Here is a 20,121-nt window from a genome sequence, read left to right on the forward strand (position 1 = left end):
AGATCAGCCCACAAAAACCAAGGAGATGACACAGAAAATTCTGCAAACAGGTAAATTAACATTGGAAACCAGTTGGATTAGCTCATCCTGTGATGTGAGACTAAATGGTTTTTTTTGCAGTGTTTTGAGATTAGTCAGACCAAAACACAGGTCACCCTACATGTGCAGGTCTCCAAAGTGGAATGTAGTTCTGCTTGGAGTAAATAGTGACTCTGACTATCATTAACTAAGAACATCATATATTATGAAGGTGAAGTGTTCTAAATCTGCATAACCTGTTGACAAAACCATGATATCAGTGTGAATTGGAGCCGATGATTGACAGCTCATCTCTAGCCACATGTTGGTGTTCCCTGAATGAGATCACATTTGGTGTGTTTGATGCACTGTTTACCACTTGTTTTCCATCATATCACTACAGCTGGGTGTGTGCACAGTGCTGAGAATAGTAAGAATAGCTGAGTACAGTGAGTGACCTAGTCCTGACTGAGGCCTGTGTGCAACACACAAGAGAGCAAAATATGCTCAATTTTTAATCCCTTTGGTGCCAATACACGTGCTTTCTTTTCATGCATAAATCTCTTTTGTATCCATAACAGCACTGCAAGCATTTCACATCTGCAGGGCACCTCCAAAATCCTTATTTTGCCTGATTCAAACAACAAAATGAACAAAACAGTGTATCTCTCGGGTCTGGGTTCAGTCTGCCACCATGTTGACAGACCTCAAAACTATGCCCTACCTCCCACCTAGAGCTTTTATTAAGCGCTAGATGAGCTCTGACCATGCTGCATTTTTCAATGCCAGGTAAAGCTCTTGAGATTGTTGTGGGGAATGTTGTATTGTTGACTTTGCTAAAAGATTGATGAGCTTTTTGATTCAGTTTTTCTCTCCAGACTTCAAGCTGCCTTTGCCAAAGCTCTGTAGATCATATCATGCTTTGCTCCACAATACCAAAAGGAAAGACATTTGGGGGTTTTAGATTTGGGTTGATGATTATTGAGGGGCTTACTATGCCAAGAAGAGAGTGTCCCTGTCACCATATTGCTTTATGTTCTGATTTACTGAATTTAACAAATGAATTGTGGCTATTGGTGGAGGGGCTGAAAGGATGTAGTAGTCATTAAATCTTAGTTTTTAATTTTCTAAACCTTCTAAACTTTCTAAATTTAAGGTCCTATTTCAATTCACATTAACATTAACATTCACATTTACATTCATGTTAACACCTATGAAGACAATAAGATTCTTGTTTTTGAATGGATTAGAGACTCCATTTAAAAAAAAAAAAAAAAAAAAAAAATCTGTTGACAAAAAATTGGTTGCAAAAAATTGCACCATGAGTTTAATAATTCATAAATTAAATTATTTGAGGCGGCTCTATGTAGATGTAGAGAAGTAAAATGTATTCTGTGACAAAATAGGTGCAGCTAATCTATATATCTGTATATCTAGATACATAGATAGATACATAGATACCGATACTACCACATAGTTTGTTCCTATCCTCTAAGCGCCCTCTACTGGTGGCAAGACAAATGCCACCAGACGTGTTGCACATGCATTAAAATGGTTACAGTCTGGCACCAAAAGTACCTGGTTAAGGTTATGGTAAGGTTGAGGTTAAGGTTAACTGTGTTGTTGTTTTTTGGTGGAGGACAGTCTCCACTAGAGACATACAGAAAGACTGGGATGGAGAAACCAGTAGGGAGATGTTGGTAACTATTTAGAATCACATGCAGTGATCATTTTACAGCATTTAGCCTTTTAGACTGCCATATATTCTACTATGCTTAGCAAGTGCTCAGTACTGCCCCTGATGGTCAAAAGACTGTACTGCACTGTTTTTTTCTCCCAGTCAATGGCTTTGGTTCAGCTCTGTCTACTATGGGCTTTGAAGAAACATTTTATATCCAGTAACATGTCAAATCACACCACTAGCATTCATATCAATAAACAGTTCCTACCATGACGCAATTCTCCACTTAGAATAGAATAGAGTGCATACAAATTGACAGAAAGAGCAGACACTGAGTCATACCAAGTACAGTCATTCTGACAGTCATTCAGAATAAAGAAAAAAAGGCACATCATGGCTAGCCACAGAGGTGGTCACACTGCAAGAAAGGCCAGATAGAAATAAATATACACTTCCTTCACTGATTGTGAAAATGTGCATTATTCAAAGGATTATTTCAAGACAGTACTATAACAGAAATACTACACATAAATGAAATACAAAAAAAAACAAAAAAAAAAACAACTGGCATGCTTATTTGGAATGACAGCCCCTAAAACAGCCAGATTACATCAGGCAGATTACAGCCACTTGCAAGCAAATACATCTACATCTACTCTTGATTTTTTTTTTTTTTTTTAATTCAACCATTTTCCATATTTCCTCTTTCTCTGTAGTTTTTGAATAATCCCAGAATCTACATATACATTTTTACAGATGACAACAAGTTGCATACACTTAATCTATTGATTCTCACAGTGAAATAGAAGTTTTGGACAAGAAAGTTGAATATGCAGCAACCCATTTCCACCAATAAAGACATCATTAAATGCACACAATCATAAAATGCATACTGATCAATTATTTTATTGTATTTATTACTTTATTGTGAATGTAATATGTTACTATATTCAACATTTGGACTGAAACTTTAGCAAAATTGTGGCTTCATTCATTCATTCATTAGAGAGCCAGAGAGGTAGGGGCAGAAGGTGTGTGAGTGAAAAGTTTATGTCCGTGTTTAACTTGGGGTTACTTTCATTATCACCTTGGCCAGTGATGGCACATTCTCACCTGCTTACAGAGAAGAGGTAAAAGAGGAGGAAGAAGGAAGGAAAGAAAGGAACAATGAGTGAGCACAAGCGGATGAGATAAAACAGAAAGGGAGAGAAAGTGAGAGAAAAAGAGAAGAATGAGAGAGAGCTTGTTTTCTGGAGCCAGAACTGGTCTTGTCCTCTCCTGTGAGTTGTGCAAATCCATTATCTTCTACTGGCAGCAAGGCCGCCCACAGGACACACACACACACACACACACACACACACACACTGGCAGTATTCCCTGGTACATTTTGACAGTGCACTGGCCTGAACTACTGTATACCTGTAAAGCAATGTTATGCTTATTGTAGGGACAATGTAGCTGTAACGTAGCATGGTCATGTAGGTGTAATACATACACAAACGCATACAAATAGTTATTAGGCCTGAGCAAAAATAGCATGTAGGCAGTGTCACAGGAAAAAGGACATAACATGTTTGGATCGCCTCCATGACTGAAAAATGCACTGCCTTTCCGGTTTGTTAATGTTGTTTTTCTAAAGCCTGGTTTGCCATGCCATGAATGACACAAGTTAGAACATACATACCCCAAAAATTCATGACCAATGGCACCTTGCTTTCCCTGCATTTCCCCATCTCCATACAGCTGACAAATCATTCACAGGAATCCACTTGCTTCCAGCACAGTGCCTTAACATAAGCACAACCTACAAGTTATGTAAAGATGAAAACTGACTTAACATTTTTAGTTTTCAGGCATTTGTTTAATGTTCAGATTGATGAGACTTGCCACTGGAGGAATAACTGAATAATAAATTTAAAAAAAAATAATAAATGCATGAGGCAAAATAGCTGTTAATGTTTTTGTAGCTTTTATCAGTAAAAAAAAAAAAAAAAAAAAAAATCAAACATGACATTAGCAAAATGAAACAGCACACACATGACCCATCATCAGTTGTTTTACTACATACTTAAGCTACTAGTTAACAGTTTGATTTCAATCACTGAATATGTGCACTCCAATAACAAAAGGGATCAGCAGAGGGGATTTTTAAATGTGCTACATAGATGAACAAACATGAAGTGAACACAAGGCAGTGTTCCATCAGCAAAGACTGTGTTCCCAAAATAAAAGGAGTATTCTTTTAATGAAAAATCAGTATAAAAAAAGCAGTGTATTCCATTAATAAAGGTGTTCTATCAATAAAAAGGCACTGTTCCATCAACAAAGACTGTGTTCCCTCAATAAAAGGAGTATTCCTTTAATAAAAACAATATACAATCAACAAAGGCAGTGTATTCCATTAATAAAGGTATTCTATCAATAAAAAAGGCAGTATTTCATGAGCAAAATCGAAAGTTACATCAGTTACAGTTACAATCAGTACAGTGTTTCCTCAACAAAAGGAGTGTTCCATCATAAAAGTGGAGTTACACTGAAAAACTGCTGTTAACAAAGAGAGTAATAGATAGATAGATAAACAGGTAGACAGACAGACATATATACAGCATCCCTTCCTCTCAACTTTGATCCTGAGAGAAATGCAGTCTCTCCCCCTGGGGCCCACAGGCTTACTGAAACATATTTTATTACATGTCTGGTGTTCCTGTCTGAAACTACGTGTAAATGCAGAGCCAGAAATATGCATATGCTTTCTTTTTGTCAGATTTATGAAGCCGTGTATACGCAGGCCTCTGTTTTATAAATCACAGTCACTGAGGAACCGGCCATACATGCACAAGCCTCTTTTCCACTCCCACATACGTTATAAATGTATAAAGATACACCCTTAACTAGAAGTTTTTATTAATACCAGTGTCTGCTCTGTCTGCTAATGCCTGTTTTTTGTGCATATGCATTATTTATGCATGTGCCCCCTCATCTTAGTCTATAAGAAAATAACAGGAAATAATAATATCCATTACAATATCTACTTTCCTTATCGAGGAGGGAACAGATTCCCTTGTCGTGTCTCAAGGGCGTCAGTGTACAAATACAAGAAGCTGTGGGGGGGGATTTGAATCTGAGCTCATGCTTGAAGACAGATTGTGATAAAGTGAGTGGAGGCATCTGGTGTTTCGGGACAGTAATGGTGTGACCCGCAGTCCAAAGACACTGTAAGTTCATACACGTACAACACAGGCAGTTTCAAAGCATTTTGTCGTGGGGTATGGTGATGCTTCTTTGCTGGTTTGAGCAGAGAAAATGTGTTTTAAAATTTAGAACACTGGGTGTGAGAATATGTGCCTGCATATTGTTATATCAAAGACATGCTTATGAGTTTGGAATCTCAATCACAGCAACTTAATGTTGGGATTTAAAGCAGTGTTTGGTGTGGTACTTCCAGCTGACTGAAGTTAGAGAAATATCCCCTTTTTTGAATGAGCCTGCTGGTAGCGACTGAAATATGTTGCTTGAACTTTCAAAAGGAACCTCAGCAGTGCTTGGTGCACAGTGAATTAGTAACAAAACAAGGATTATATTATAACTGAATGCTTTCAGGTAATGTAATACACCCTCTGGCAGCCATATTGGGCATTCTTAGCTGTTATGCTGCAATAACTGAGAACTGATTGCATTTCTAAACGTATAATGCATATGCTGTTGCTTGGATTTAAACTTGGGTTGACTGAGTGAAACTTCCTTAATAATTGAGGATCAAGGTCACTTAACTTGAAAGCGTAATTATAGATTGTAATGAGCTGCTGTACAAATGCTGTATAGAGTTGTTTTTCGCCAGAGGACAGTCTAAAAAAATACATAAAAATGACCAGAAAATGACCAGAAAATCCTCCTGGGTTTCAATGGGAGCTGACTCTCATCACACAAAAAATTTTGTAGTCAAGAGTTCACTGTGTCATTATAACCAATATTTAGAAACCTATTAACTTTTAGAATATTAATGAATGGAACTCTAGACACACCACACCAAGCTTCTCCAAATAAATGTCCTTTTCTAGCCTGGCTGATATATATTTAGACATTAATTACACACAACCAATTCTTCAGTGGACCTCCATAATGGAGCCTGACCTGATTGATGGGAGACTTAATGACACAACTGCAGAGTCTCTATTGTCTGTAGGATTATGCATTCACTAGCAAAAACCGAAAAAAGAACATGGTCTAAAAAAAAAAAAAATGTGATTATATTGGTAATGTGTGTATGCCTCAATTTACCGAGGCATTTATGGTAAGAAAGTATTTGTTCCAGCTGAGTATTGAGTGTATGTCTGGTGTCTGGTGTTTGTTTAGTGTGGAGAAGTTGGCTGCAGTGCCTTTGTTTATATGTCACACCTAGCGGGCTGTGTAGCTGGTAGCTCGCTCTAATCGGTGTTGACTCAGGCACTGGCCAGGTCACCTATCCCACAGACATGGGCCTCAGCCAGGACCCTGCGGCTCAATGGGCAAAACAGTGCAGTGCATGAGAAAGTATAAAAATAGCACCTCACACATGCACACACACAGCGCTTGCTCACTCTTTGAAGCACATTAGCTAAGCCAGACATTAAAGGACTATACCAATGACTTGAATGTTTGGCTCACTTGCTACAATTTACAGCACCCACATTTCACACTGCAACAAAACACTTTGCAAATCATGCAGGAGTATTAAAGATTTCACAACATATCAAAATCTCTCAATTTTCAAATTTGATTGAAAGACCAACCTTACAATGTCCTGTTTCTGCAGCTAACAAAGTCATCACCATTGATAAACCACAGCACCGATAACTGGCTGTGGAAAGCAAGCATTTCCCTGCGGACTATTTTCTGGCAAATTTCGAGTCCTGAAAACAGTGCTGCTGCCTTAGGGAAAACTAATGTGGATGACTTTATCACAGTGATGGGATACTGTTGTGACGAAAGTTTGAAGTCTCTCAAAGTTCATTTTCATATCGTAGTGGAATCCAGTGACTGGATTAAAGGTAGGAAAAATGATATTGCAGTTCTAAAATACAACTGTTTATTTTGGGAAAAGATCCGCAGAAACTTGAAGTAAATACAATTTGAAGATATGCTAAATATGCAGAATCACTGGTGTGGTCCTTTAAATGTCACCCATACACTTGGTAAACAACACTCTCTAGATCTCTGCTGCTTATTCTCAAAGTCTACTTCACTGTCACTCTGTCTGCCACACACACATGCATGCACACACACCAGCACGCGCACATACACACGCACACACACACTGATTAACCTCTGTTTCAAGTCAGCTCCCTCCTCACCAGACCCTTACCTTACAATCAGGATGATTTCACGGCCAAATCAGCTCTTCTACCCCCCCTCTCTTACTCATGGCTGTCTGAAATCCCTGCTGGGGAAGACAGGCTCCAATCAGGCTAACAAGCTAATCACATTATGTAGCCAAATATGCTTGGAAATGACAGTCTTTTGGCATTAGCACCAGGGTTAGACCACTATATTGGTGCAATATCAGTCTTTCAGCCAGACAATGCATTATGCATTGTTGCATGTGCAATGTGTTGTTGTTGTTATTGTTTAATATTGTTGTAATGGGTTCCCAGATGCATACTCCCCTGAGAATTTTGTCCTTGTCAGGGTGGAAAGCCATCAGAAACAGGCTTTAGATCATCATGGGATACTAAAATTCTCCATTTCAAAGCCATGTTAATAAAAATGCTTTGGAACTTGAGCTAATTCTCTTTTCTTTCATTTCTTTCAGCAGCATAGGGGAAAATGTATGAACAAATTACCAGGAAATTAGTTAAACAAACAAAAAACAAACAAGCAAATAAATAAATAAATAAATAAATAATTTTAAATTACAAGAAAATTACCCATAAATGAATGTACAAATACATAAAATGCATTTGTATAAAATATGTAAGCAAATTACTAGAAAATTTGTTCAATAAATAAATAAGTAAGTGACTAAATAAATAAATAAACACACACACACACACACACACACACATACACATTAGCAGTATTCCCTGGTACATTTTGACAGTGCACTGGCCTTATTGTAGGGACAATGCAGCTGTAACGTAGCATGGTCATGTAGGTGTAATACATGCACAAACGCATATAAATAGTTATTAGGCCTGAGCAAAAATAGCATGTAGGCAGTGTCACAGGAAAAAGGACACATACACTAAAATTAAAAGAAAAGAGAATTATCGTGGCTTGGTGGCTTGTTCTTCAGCAGGACACATGGCTGTTTATAGGAAAGGACTGTTTTTTGGAAAGTGAACTGACTTCTGAAGAACACACTTAGCTCTCCAGCACATCCCACTGTGCCTCTGACCAGTTTTACCATTCTAGTTTCCAGACAGTTTAATAAAAAAAATTGTTCAAAAGTATGAGTTGAAAAAGAAAACTGATCAAAAGTATGAGTTGAAAATTTTAATTATCCCCTCCCCGCCCATACAAATTACTCCTACCTTATTTTAGCATATCACATAACAGCTTGGAGATGATATCTTTGTCTCTGCAGCAGTTTCCCTTTCTCTCTCTTCATCCACAAAGAAATAAAAGTTCTGGTCCCATAGCAGGTCAATCTGATAGGATGGCGTAACATTTCACCTTGAATTATTCTGCAAGGGATATTAGTCTCCTGAAATGTAATGATCAGGAGCTAGAGGTAGTAGGTATGATTTCATAATATCTTCTTCATTGACACTGTTATTTAGGTCTCTATTTCAGGGTGACAGTGTGAATATTGCTGCCCCAGTCTTGCTGTACTTACTGTACAGAGACAATGGCACATGGATGTAGGGTTACCTTTTACCAGGCCTTTACCATTAACTTTCAATCTGTAATCATGCCTCTGCTGTTGCTTGTGTTTCTCGAATAATGCTTAATGAACCTGCCTTTGGAAACAAATTAAATCTGGCTCTTAAATCTGTTGAGGCTTTGGACATTTGAAACAAACATTAAAAACAAAACAAAACAAAAAAAAAACCTTCAAAAAGATGAAAGTAGGAGGGTTAATGGGACAAGTAATCCACAAAGTAAACAGAGCTTCCTTGATTTGCTCAACGTATGTATGTATTTATTGAAGTAGGGACCATTCACAACCTCAGTCTTAAACAAATGCTCATCTTTAAACAGTGAATCAAACACTTGGACAAAGAAAACATAATGCATTTCAACCGCACGGGTCTTCCTCAGACCCCCAAGGAAGACCTATGTGGTTGAAAGATGGACATTTGAAGATTTACATTTGTTTGAGACTGAGTCTGTGACTTCTATAAATCATGAGGCTGTGAAGTCATAGCTTCTATAAGTACATACATATTTTGCACAAATTTAACAAGTATTTTTTTAAATGCCAGTTGGTTCTGTGAAAGTGGCAGGGCACACAGCTGTCATGGAAATTCGTGTTTGGGTAGCTCTAGAACGGTCTCTGCTACAAACCTGTTTAAGCCTGTTTTGTTATGATGATGGCCTAAAGGACATTGATTCCAAAGATGTCTGCATCATCAGACAATTTGAGTCCTTATTTCTTCCCTAAAGTATGCAAATTTGCATGTTCTCTCCCTGTTCCGTAACTATTGACTCATTTCCAAATTCTTTATTCCAGCCAAAGTTTTTGAATCCTTAAAGGATTTGTTGAGTTGAAAATGACATTTGAATTGTTCAATCCAACTTCAGGTAAGGGCACAGTACCACGACCACTGTTACAGCTGTGACATGTAACATTATTCATGCAGTTGATAAAAAAACATGTTTCAAAGGCATTTGATTCAGTTAATTACAAGCTGCTGTAACTGAAAACTTGTAACACTGGCATTTGTGAGAGGGCTGCCAATCTTGGACCTTTACTTTTTGGAAAATGTCTATCTATTAAAGCAGTTGGTACATTAAATGTGAAGGGAAAGAAACTGATGCTGGATTGATTTTATAGGTTAGTTCTACTGTCCCTGCATAAAAAGATGTAGACACATGTGTAGCACTGTAGTGTTTTTCATCCACATTGACTGATTTGTTTGCAAATATCAGAATGCCTCCCACATTCACAGTCTGTTTGGGGAATATACTGTACATTCAGAGACAGAGGTTTTCAGCGGAGTCCATTCAATGTTCCCAGGCCCTAGGTTCCTTCAATACGATGTTACCTCAATAGAAGAATCATTTTCATATCCCTGTTACCTCAGTAAAAAATGAACATAATCTGTCACTACTTGTTCAGATAATAATAGGCAATTGAAAAAGGTGTGTTAGAAAAGTACACTGTAGGAACATAGGACCCTGGGAACGTAGAACCTTTGGAACATAGGGCTCCAGAAAAATAGATATTCTTCCCTTTCAGCTGTCCACCCAATACTGATCTGATGCTCTGATGGGACAGCAGTTGTGACACTTCAAGGTCTAACCAAAATAATGACCCGGGCACTTGCTTTCTGTGTGTTTTGTGTATATGTGTGTGTGTGTGTGTGTGTGTGAGCATGACAAAGCAGCCATTACTCCCCCGGTGAGGGATATCTTGGCACCAGTGCTGTTTACCCAACGGACATTTGCTGTTCTGCATGGTGTTACCTGCCATTCGTCTTCAGCCCCGAGCTCAGCCAATTTGTCCAGCAGAATAAACTGCCAGCAGTACTGCGATGGCACTAGTGCAGTGGCAGTAATGATGTTGAGGATATATGATGGGTTAGGAGAATATTTCAGACCTCTTACTCTTGGCATCTATTTGAGGCACCTATCTGTCTAATTACCATTGACTTATGTTGGATGGAAGGGTACCCCAGTATACCTAATCTTGCATAACCACCCCTCCAGCTAAAACAATGAAAGTCTGGAGGAATTTACACACAGTAGTGGGTAAGAAAAAAAGTGGTGACACTTAAAATGTAGTAGCAGCAACAACAGCCCTTTTCACACTACACTTAGCCCTGGGCTAAGACCTCCTTTAACCCTGGGCTAAGAGTGATCTCACAACTGCAACTTTGAATGTGAAATATCCCCCACTCTAACTCAAGGGGTTATCCCTGATTTTTGGAGGGATATCTTCAAAGAGCCACAGCTAATGTCCGCAGTGTGAATCGAGGTAAGAATCAAAGTTAAAAGAAAAGCAATGTCCAATCCAAATGGTGTTACAAGTGTCCTGAAGCTCTTAAATGTGAATCTTTAAACCAGGGTTTGCTTACAGAGGTATGTCCTCAAAACTAAAAGGAAAATGCTCATTTTTAGGGGTCTAAGGTTTTATTGGCATGGAAGTTTTGGCAATGTAACCTTCCTCTGCATGCTAGCATGATAACCTTAGACTCCAAAAATGAGAATGCAGTACTCTTAGGTTTGAACGTACCTGGTTCTTTAGGATTCAGTACACATTTAAAAGCATAATCCCCTTCTGGAATCAGGCACATTTGATTTTTTTGCCTAAAGAGTTATAACAGTGGACAATATTAGAGGCTTGGTGTGGTTTACTAACCACATTCCAGCAAAACAGAAAAATAAATTTTGAATGCATTAATTTATATCTTTCTCATTTGTTATGCAAAGACTTCACATATTAACTCATTTATTCAGGAAAGTAGCCAGTGTTGTAATGAGACTAATTTACTTTTTATGACAAAAATCTCTCCATACCTTTGTTACTCAAGTTGGAGGCATAGCTACACAAAATGACAGGTCACCAGTCTTCCTTGATGATGATGTGGAACCGTTACAGTTACAAACAGTTACAAAAATTTAACATTTTCTGAGAAAATAATGTCATCATATGATGTTCATTATTCAGTGTTTCTTTAAAAAAATATATTCTCTGGCATTTCTGCTTTATTAGACAGATTCGCACCCAGACTGCTGTAGCTTAGCCTTAGCATTACAGGTGGCTATGCCACTGGAACACCCCACTATTTTGTGTTTCTAGCACATAGATTACTACTACTTGTTAATTAGTCTCATTCACATGTAGGCCATATTTGATTTCTACCATATAGTTTGTATTGTTTGTCAATTTTGATCAGTCCAGGCAGTACAGGATTTAGAAATGAGGACTGTATTCCATGCTTGACACTGACCAGGCTTGGAAATGCTCCTTGTGATGAACTTGTAAAGGGTTTCCTGTTTTATTTGATAGAGTGCAGTGGGGAGTTATTGAAAAGATAACTTAAACAAAGATCATCCTCCAGATTCAAAACACGCACATTGTTGTATGTTGTTTGCAGCTGAAACATTTACAACTTTCTTTGCCAGAAAGCGTGATTCTCAATCCAGCTTAATCTATGTACCTGAACCTACTGAGTAACTAGGCTGAATAACAGCAGTACACAACTGCCACAGGACATACTGTTTACAATGTAAGTGGTATGTCCTGCTGGCCACCTCACAGGAGGTGTAATCGTCTGGCAAGATGAATCAAGTGGCCCTCTAGTCATTCAAAGTCCTCCAGTATCTTCATATCAAACATAACGCATTATGGTCTTCTTACAAGTGGTTAAAATGTGGCAAGGTCAGTCAGCTGAGGCTGAGTCAATCCTTTCGACACACTGCACTGTAACCCTCTTACATGCAGGTCAGTACACATGTGAGCACATACACACACAGACCCACACACACAGACCCACACACAAACACGCACAGTCCATCCCCAGAGAGTATGATATGTCAGAGCTAATCTGACAGTTCTAGCTCAGAGCTGTAATGAGAATTTAAATGCTGTTTTTTATGCCATGCTGCAATGTAACACCTTGTCAATTAGACATCAACCGCAGGCATCCCCAAGACCAACCATGGCCATTTATTCCACGTGCACATGGACCCAAACAGAAATATACTCAAACAAACACAGGCACGATGATATTTATTCTGTCATTTTGTCACTGAGTTTGACAGATATTGAGAGATAATTGAAATTTAAAGGTGCATGATGTAACATCTGATCTTAGCAACACAAAAGTAACAGAAAATGAAAGACAGGACTTTTAGTACTTGGTACAGTATTTTTTTTATTCACTGACACTTAAGTTATCATGCAAAGTTACTCATTACTTTCTACAAACTGTAATCACACCACTTTAATTACTAATATACTTTTGCATTACTTTCTAAAACCAAGATCAGCCCTTACCAGGAGAAAACAGCACTGGACACCAAATCATGAGTACTGATCGAGGATCAGTTTTACATCATCATACATAAAAGTTTGTAAATAAAAATCTGATCGTAGACCCACACTCTCGGTAGCTGCACTTACAGAAACAGATTATCATCATTTAACTTCTAGTGTCTCATCTCTTTCCCAAGCATTCATGTATTTGTGAGATTTGTCTTCACTAGCATACATTATCCTATGTTCTCTAAGTATTTCATGTGAAATTTACTTTTACTAGGGCCTCATTTGAAGTGGTTTTCTGGGAAATTATGTGATAAAAACCAATGTGTCAAGTGCACCTGGAAACTGTTTCAAGTTATGCAGTAGTGTATTGATTCAGTGCACTAGACACAAGAAGACTAGTTGATTGCTTATTGATGTGAGTTTTAAAGTGTTAAATTTTCAAGGAGCTAGGTGAGGTCCCATGCTCAAGTAATGCAAGTAACATATTTTTCTTAGAATAGTAATTGTGTGGTGAGTACTAAAATCTGAAATATAATTCTGTATGTTACTGTATTACTGTGAAAATGCATTACTTTGTAATAGATAGATGTTTATGAAGCCTCAAAGACACACAAAGTATTTTGGTGAGAAATTTGTGTGTTTACATGGAAAGCTACATTGTATATTTAATTAGGTTTTCCATAATCAGAGATTGAGCTTAACCAGGTTCTTCTAAGTATGATGTTGAATAATCAGGTCAAGAACTAAATTCTCTATGTATGGAAACATCATCCATTGCTAATAATAATCTGAGTCTATAGCAGACCTCATATAGGGAAGTAGGTTGGTTGCTTCATCCGGGCCATGTGCAATGTTAAACATAAATGTTACCATTTGATGCATGGTAACAGATTTAGATTGTGGACATATCTTTTAATATTGCTTGGAATACATGGATTTCCAATACATCTTATTAATGTGATAAAAACAGTGTAGAAACAACCTAAAAAGCTACACGCAGAAAAATCTCTGAGCCATTTCTAGTAACTAGAGGTACTGCTTAAGGGTGTCCCCTATCACCATCTTTATTTGCATTGACAATACAGCCACTGGCTCAAAAGATAAAGCAACTGACATTACTAAAAACACTATAAACTTAGTTTAATGGCTGATGATCTATTTCTATATTTCTACAATTTTGGGCTAGCAATTTTAATCACCCCAATTTTATTTGGGCTAATAATGCACAGTGGATAAATAGGAAAGTTCTGCAGTTCCTTAATGAGAAAGGAGGCCTCAATACACCAAACTTGGAGTGCTATTATTATTCAGCAAAAATATATTGATTGCAAAATTAATAACTTGAACGAAGAACAATGGACAAATATTGATGACCATCAGTTAAAACCGTAGAATTTATTATTTACCCTGTTACCTTATTTACCCTTAAACTTATATGAGTCTCCTGCAAAACAAATGTTAAAATCTCAGATATGACCAACACTAACTAGACTAGGCATGCAGTCAGCCTACTGTAGCTAACATTACAGAACACAGCTCTAGCTAATGTTACAGTGCACAGTTGCAGGCTGACAATGATATAAACAAATTGAGAGATAAAATTACGGTTCATATACATCAACAAGTCTCTGGCTTTGATGCACACGAGGCTCTTCTCCAGAATCAAGAGTCTGACTGGAGCTCAAACATGAAAGGGGTCTTTAAAGTAAAAAATATATATATATATATATATGTACATACATATATAGACGGCCATACATGTGACTGTACAACATGGTATAGGGCAGTAAAATTGTACTTATTGGTTTTTAAATTCAATCCGCATTACACAGACTTAAACATGCTCATCAAATCTACAGCACACAGGCACATATACACAGACACTCACATACGCACACACACACACATACACATACATACAAACAGTGAGTGATGACAAGATGGAGGGCCAGGATAAGTGATGCCTGCATCCCACCGTTGCCATAGCAATCTCTGCCAGCCAAAGCCTGGTCTGCCTCCTCTCTCTCCCCTTAGAAAAGTTGAAATGAGCCATGAAACAAAGAGAAACGAAGGGAGCGAGAGGGAGAAACAAAGAGACTGAGAAGTGGTTTGAGTCTGTTGTGTAGAAACAAGGGAGATGTAGGAGAGCTGCAGGAAAGGGGAGAAAAAAGGGAAATGGTTCTTGGGTCAGGTGTGAATTGCTACAGGAGTGTATGTGTCTGCACAGCTCCTCTTTTGGTCTATTTGAGTATGTTAAATTGATTTGACATTGCCACGATGAGAGACGCATGCAGTGGCAATGCTATGGCAGCCACTTTGGGGCTGAAAAGAGCATTGAAAGTGAAACCAAAACAAATGTGTTGTTGTGCATCCTTCAAAACAAAGTTTCAGCTTTGTGTCTCGGCATTGTCCCTCAAAACTGTGTTGTTTTCTGGTCTATATCCACTTCATTCATTTTGGAGCAGTACATTCTCAGTGAAGCTCTCAAACAGTAAAGGATTTAACAAGCCAAACTTGGTGGATGTATTACACTTACATGGAGCAGCAAATACAACTACATGGTTAAGAATCTGAACTATCACTTAAATTCCTGCCTGTCACTTAAGTACTTTCAGCTGGGACTTACTGATGCTGAAAATCAAACTGTGAGGAAAACAAGCTGAATCCAATTAAACCACAAACATTTGTCATCAATATCTAGAGTTCTTATAGTGAGCTTGCTTGGCTGGGTTGAATTTATATCACTTTGCTGCAGGACAGGTCAGGCTCAGGTTTATTATCATTTTGACACAGGTCAGTCTGGGCTCAAATTTTTCCTATTTTGCCACTGATCCGGGAGGGATCAGGTTTTTTCCATTTAAAAATGAGAATAGCCAGGACTACACTTGCCAGACCATGCCCTAACAATGTTTAATTGTCACCACAGGGTTACAGTCCAGTAGGTTGTGGTTGAAGCTAGCACCTAAGCAGAGGTTAAAGGACCAGTTTTTGCAGCAGTGGCATTATGATCTTGAGTGTGTCATCATGTGATTTATATTGTGAATTTTAAGAGGACTTTAAGTTTTCCAATTATCTACTTAGTAAAAACAGACTCCCTAAAATAACAGAAAGTCTGGAAAGGACTAAAGAAGGAGTAAAAACAGAAGCATTGTAGAGAATAGAAATGTACCTACCAAAATAATTTGTAAACCATCTGTCAATATTTAAACTCAAATTAATATTAGATCAGATAAAGCAAGAATAGTATGTAAATCAGATGTCTTTTTAAGTAATATTTTGCCTCAGTTTAAATAAAATAACTTAGTTTATTTTAAAGATCTATCCTGGTCATTTACTAGTGTAGTGTTGTCCTTTTTTGATGTTTGTACTACATGTAACAATGTGTCGTCTACAGTTACTAAATCTAAATCTTAACCTATTTCTTCACCATCCCTTGCAATGTTTAATGTTGCCACTAGGAGGTTTCACTACCTATGACAAACCAGTTTCTAGTCGAGGCCTTCCCCACAAAAGGGGTTCGGCAAAACAACTCAACTTTGGAGCTTTTTCTTTGGTGCTGTGACTGCGGTCATTAGTGCTTGACCAAAGCACTGCTTTGCAGTTTATCAAGGTTCTTCCATCATCATAACCATGTGAATGTCATACCATCCAACCAAACTGAAATTATAGGTATAAGTAACGGGATATATCCAGAAGTGAACTTCGGGTTTCAAAAATGTGTGGATTTAAAACCAGCCATATTCACAATAGAGCGACAACGACTGTAATTAAAATTTCAAGTGAACTTTGGTTTCAAAAACGTTTGCCTTCAAAATCAGTCATTCATAAGAGGGCAATACTAGATTGCCACTAAAATTCTTTGTCAAAATTTGACCAAGTGTGTAGCCAAAACATTGTTTTCCCAGAAACTGTACAGGGGCATGTTTCATACCAATCCTAGTTGATTGTTGACTGGATAAGACATTCACTGACCAGTTGATAAGAAGGATTGAGCTCGTGAAACTTTCCATGACATCCTGGGATGGATTTACTTCAATTTCATTTTTAATTAGCCTGTTTTCCAGATCCCATGAATCACACTGTAATTCAATGGATTCTAGCCATGTCTCGCCATTTACTGAAGACCTGAAATGCTTCTCCCACCTTTGGGCCAGTTAACCCACTTTGATTGCTTTAAAGCAATCATAATAGGCTAACTGACTGTGTTACCAGGCATCGCTGCAACAACAGCAACTTTTAATCTGACAAACAATTAGTTTGTCTCTTAATTTCGATGCTGTAACATTTCTTGAGAGCAGAAATGTAGCTTGTTGGTTGCATCACATCTCTTCATGGTTGTTGCCATGTTTACTTCTCACTGCATTATCAGAGAATTTGTTGACCGGCCAATCAGGCATCTCGTACAGATTCTGTTCAAATCTATCCCAAGGATTGAAAGTGGTTCCAGATCTCAGAAATCGCCATGTAATTCTAAAATGTGGGCATGACGATTCACAAGGACTGAATCCAGGCTACTTAGAGCTTCTGGAGGGAAAATGTTTATGCTGTAAAGAAAAGCAGCAGCATCTCAACAATGAATTGCTGATGCCTTTGCAGCTGCCAAATAAAGAATAATAAAAAAAATTTAAAAAATGGCTATTTCATCTGTGCTATAATAGTAGTGTCGTAATAGTAGTATTGTATCAGTTCTGTAGATTTTTGTTGCTCCTACCTGTCTGCATATGTTGTTGGACTCAAAGAAACATGGTATCCTACTTGCAAAAGTGTCTGGACACTGGCACTGATCACTTTGAGAACAACATGTGGACGACTGACTCTTGTTTCAGACTTTTTTGATGCCTGAAAACCATGGCTCTTTCATTCATTGTCAGAGAAACTCTTGCCCCTTTCTGGAATCCTGATCTCTAAAAGTGTAAGGTTGAACTCAACTGAACTGTCAGTCTCTCACCTTCCCTGCTACCTTCACTTTCCCATTTTCCATTCCACCCTCTCTCACTTTGGCAGAGATAGAGAGCCAGTGCCAGATAATGGGCTCTGTCTCCACTCTGTGGCCATTTGCTAGAATTACAGGCTCCCACTCCGAGCCACACTAGAGGGAATCAACAAAGGACACTTAGAGGGCACGTAATGTCTCAGCATATTATTGGTTCATTTATCATATTTGGTCCTCTATGGGCTGTGGCACAACAAATAACCTCTGATTGACAACAGAGGAGTGCAAAAAAATGACCAGCAGTCAAATGGTCTAAAGAGAGGAGCATTTATGTCAGTCCCGGCTTTTCTGATTAGATGAAATGCAAAAGAGGACGGACAGGGATATGAAAATAAGAGTGATGAAAACAACATCTGCCATTATTTAGAGGAGATCTTAAAGGTACCCTGGCTGTCAGGCTTCATTCTACAAAAGTCATGGTTAAATATGGTAATGCTTAATTTCTTCTCATCTGTTGGCACGGAATCAGGTCCTTGAAAAAGTCAAGATGGATACAGTTGAAGTATTTTTCTTGGGCTTTGAAATACTGCTATAAAGTCTGTAAATGCTGCAGTTGGATGGCAGCAGATGCCAGGAAAGAAAGCGAGGTCAAGGATGAGAAAAAACCTAGACAGTGTGTAAGGAGGAGATACAGAACGAAGGAAAGAGGAAGGATATTACACGTTTCCTGTACACACTGACATACATTAAGTGCCTGATCTTCATCGACTCAAAACAGCTGGTTACTATAGATATACTGATACCAATTAATGTGAATTATGGGTAAAATGTCCCATTAATACTCTGTCAAAGTTATTTGTGCATTCATTATGTATATATGTACTGCACAGTCACATCATTTTTATATAGCATAGGGCCGTTTGATGTGGAGATTTGCATATATATGGAATCAAATAACATGAGATTATAGTCAAATTGTCCATAGCAAATGAACAAATTGTCTAAGATTTTAAGACATTGCTATGGAAAGTAAGAAGAGAACTGTTTTTATTTTATTCATTTGTCACTATTTCATAGCTAGACATTCATTCATGTGTGCTTCATATGTTAACATGGAATAAAGAAGAATAAACAAGACATATTACTTAGGACGCAGAATGCTAATTTTAGTGAAAACGTGTATGATGCTAAATAATATACCAAATAGTGGAATTTTATTATGATGTCTTGAGAAAGGCTCTTGTGACTGAAATGTCGACTTCTCTTAATACATCAGTGCAGAGGTGAAAAAGTGTGTGTGGGAATTGACTTTTTTCTTTGGAATTGGATTTTCTGGGACATCGATTCCCTGCACCACATAAGAGAGCAAGTGGTGTGCATGTTGCCTTCAACTCATCCTACCTTTTATCCAACCACTGGTTTCCATTCATTCCACTTTCAACAAAAAACTCAAATTTGAAAATGTAGGGATTTTGATTATATATTGTGAAATTTTTGCAGCCTCACATGATTTGCAAAGGATTAATAGCGGTAAATGGGCCCAACATTCAAAATCATTGGTATGGTTCTTTAAGCACCAAAACTAAAGCCTATAGAGAGAGGAAGCCAAACTACAGCCATTTACTGCAAGAAGACAAAAAAAAAAGAAAAAAGAAAAAAGAAAAAAAAAAAGAAAAAAAAGAATGCAGTACAATCTTTTGGTCATCGGGGGCAGTTCTGAGCACTTGCAAACAACGTCGAATATATGGTGGTCAGTGGGGCTAAATCCTATGAAATGATCACTACATTTGATTTGAAATATTTACCAGTAATTGGAGTGTTACTGTCATTGTTACATGGTCCTACATTTATAATGAAGACATAATAAGGTGACGTGAAAACGATGGCTATATAATACGGTCACTTTCAAAAGACTTCCACTAACACTGAGGCTATGTGCTGTTGACTAGTGACACAACCAGAGGGAAAAAAAAATGCATTTTTTTTCCTAAATGGTTGCAGAATTCATTCGTCTAAACACATAGAAGATTTTACCACTCTACATCGCCCCCTAGAGTGGCCTCACATTCTTGTTGGTGGAATATCTGCCTGTTTCCAAAGCATTGTTTGTCAAATGCTTAGCGCCTGTCTGTTCAGTGTTCCATGTCATCTTGTTAGGTTTTGGATTGGATGATAAATGTGAGTGCGTATCTCGTTCTCCAGGTTTGCAGGGCGCTTGTTGTTGGTCATGAGTTTGTTCACGTAAACCCTTCAACTAGAGACCCTCTGAATGTTTTTCCCCCAAATGACACCTGCACACTTCCCACTGCAATTTGTCAGGTTATTATGCAAAGTGGTACTGTCGATGGAATCACCCGC

The 20,121-nt window shown here is 38.0% G+C and overlaps 1 protein-coding gene across 1 annotated transcript in view; it reads left to right on the forward strand.

Moving 5' to 3' along the window:
- Positions 1-20,121, forward strand: part of nrxn3a (neurexin 3a) — a 445,490-nt gene that overhangs the window by 153,967 nt on the left and 271,402 nt on the right. The gene's annotated exons all lie outside the window — the stretch shown is intronic.

This window comes from Myripristis murdjan, chromosome 22 (assembly GCF_902150065.1).
Source record: "Myripristis murdjan chromosome 22, fMyrMur1.1, whole genome shotgun sequence".
NCBI lineage: Eukaryota > Metazoa > Chordata > Actinopteri > Holocentriformes > Holocentridae > Myripristis > Myripristis murdjan.